The sequence below is a fragment of the Octodon degus genome, unplaced genomic scaffold, assembly GCF_000260255.1.
Source record: "Octodon degus isolate 3935 unplaced genomic scaffold, OctDeg1.0 scaffold00046, whole genome shotgun sequence".
In the NCBI taxonomy this organism is placed as follows: Eukaryota; Metazoa; Chordata; class Mammalia; order Rodentia; family Octodontidae; genus Octodon; species Octodon degus.
In genome coordinates, this window is record NW_004524622.1 from 10,317,590 (window position 1) to 10,320,290 (window position 2,701).

Consider the following 2,701-nt stretch of genomic DNA (forward strand, 5'->3'; position numbering starts at 1 on the left):
TATTGTCATTTTGATTATAAAGCTTTATTCTAGAACATTACTGAAGTAGTTACATCATTAGTCACTTTTATTAACTGGGTCCCTCCATCTGCATGTATACTTTTTTTTGAGGTGGGGGACAAATATTTAATGATTCATTGCTCTTCAGGGAAATGGCTACAGAGGCCTCTGGAAACTAAGAACACGGCCACGCAGCATAGATCTGAACTAGTTTCTTGCCACAACTACCCGGTACACTATAACCTTTTTCTCTTGAAAATGACCCTCATCTCACATGAAAATAGTTGCCACAGGGAAGCCAAAAATCTAGCTCTGTGGCCAAAAGGAAAAACAGCAATCTGTTGGCTAACTGGTAAGAGCAGAGAACCCAGATCCCTCCCCTGGGCTGTTTGGCCTTCTTACTCTTGTTCTTCTTGTCCCTCTTCTTCAGCCCATCTATGTTAGCTCTCAGCAGGTTGGAATAGGCCATCTGAAGCTTACTCACTTCTGTAGCGCTCCCCACAGTGCTGAGCTTCTTTTTCCCATCCACAGCTCTCAACAGACATTTGTTGTCTACAGGCTCACAGCCCTCCACAGAGCCCTTCTTTGGGATGGATCTAGTTCGAACATCATATTTCTTCAGAGTGATGAACATGCTGCCCGACTTCCAGCACTTCTGGAAGAGCCTGGTCAGCTAGGTCAGGAACTGCTCGCTCTCCAGCAGCACCATCTTGACGAAACAGGGTCTAATTTTTGCATATATAGTTTGTATTAATTTAAACACTGTGTATGTCTGTCAGGGGTCAGAGAGTGATTGCTTTGTCCATAGTCCATAGTCTCCGGGAATTGAGAAAAGGAAAACGATACAGATTTATAGCACAAACACAAATAACAAAAGAGCAAGCCATCTCTAGAAACAAGGTAATCAAACAAACATTTACAGAACTCCCACTTCATTCCACGCACTGTGTAAGTACTACGTGGCACGCCCTGATAACCAAGATGTGGCTCCTGCGTTTTCACACAATAATGAAGAAAACAAAACACAACAAGTGAACAGTGAAGTAGCAAGAAGGAATTAAGCATTGAGATTTTGTTTAACCAAATAATACGCAGAAATTATATATTGGATTTTCTCTTAAATGGTGCTCTGCAAGTAATTTTGAGCTCAGCAAGAGAGGAGCACCGTGCGATGATCCTGTCATTGTTTTCAGCCCAGGTGAGGATGTGTCTCGGTAAACATCAGCACCTAAGCTATTTGTTCCCATGGAAACCAAAATGTGTAGGAGAATAATAACATTAATTCTTATTAGTGCAATTATAATAATAATAGCATAAGTGTGGTGAGGCTAAATTTTAGGCATGGGGCCACACTTACCATTTCCCCACTGAAGCCTCACAACAAGATCCAAAATACATAACAGATATTGTGAACTGGGAAGAGTGTTCAAAAGAATAGACAAACTAATGAGGGAAAGGGGAGAGGAAGAAATGGAAAAGGAACAAATGTATGTAGACACAAGAGAGCTAAGCCAGTAATTCAGCTAGTTTTTGTTAGTTCATTGAAATTCAAGGTTTGTTCTAATATTGTTTGGACAAGATACTGCACCATGCTGATTAGCTGCTGCAAAAACAACAGCCACAATGTGTGACTTATCATCATTCTTACTAACCTGTTTTGAAACTGTTTATTATTTTTATTTATCTTTAAAATAAAAAAGTAAATCTTTCCTGCTTTAAAAACTAACCAAAAACAAATAAAAAACCATCTCACAGTAATCTTATGAGGTAGTGAGTATTACTGGGGCTCAGGCAGTGTGGATGACCTCGAATCCTGTAAGTGGCGAGTGCCTGAACATGGTCCCAGGGCTGCTTGGCGGGTGACTCATTCTTTTAGCCAGTAGGTAAGATTCTAAAGTCAGGATGGGACCCTGTCTCAACCCTCAGCAGAAAGAGAGTTATATGGTGAAATAGGATGGCGGGGGATAGAGAAGTGTGAATTCAGCCAGGTACACATCACCAATAGCGCAGTGGAGAAGTTAAGTTCTGGAAGGTAAGTGCTACATAAATACAGATTACTAGAAAATTATCTTTTCATTCAACAACACTCCTGAACATTGGGCCAGTATGTGCTACATAAAATGGGTGAAGAACTAAACAGGTTTGCTATTCCTCACCCTTGTTGGGAGGTGGTGTGAATATGGTCTAATTTTTAAAGATGAGCTGAAAAATTCAACACATAACTCAGAAAATGGAATTTTTGCTCCTAAAACACAAGTAAGACTCTTGCATGGAAGCCACTATCCTGCCAGCAGTCTTGGGGACTCGTGGGAGTGGTGGAGTGCTACAGCTGGTTTGAACCAGCTGGGAAGAGTGGACGGTTTATATTTTCAGGAATTTCCCAGACAGGATGACAGTAAACTGGTCATCTGAACTCAGCCTATTGGGGGTGTTCACACTAGGGAAATCAGTAAATGCTAGAAATTCCCCAGAGAACTACTTGTCATGCATTGAGCAAGGCAGCATTGCCTAGAAGCAGCGAAGGTTTTAATAAGACGCTTTCTCCTCTTTGGGGAGCCAGGTAGAACAGATGTGGGAGTAGAGTAGGTGGAGAGAATTTTTATCTTTGGTCTTTCTTTCTTTCTTTCTTTCTTTCTTTCTTTCTTTCTTTCTTTCTTTCTTTCTTCCTTCCTTCCTTCCTTCCTTCCTTCCTTCCTTCCTT

At 41.1% G+C, this 2,701-nt stretch overlaps 1 pseudogene; it reads right to left on the minus strand.

Annotated features, from left to right (window-relative positions):
* Window positions 1-263: 263 nt before the first annotated feature.
* On the minus strand, window positions 264-709 carry LOC101560594 (annotated as a pseudogene).
* Between the last annotated feature and the right edge of the window lie 1,992 nt (window positions 710-2,701).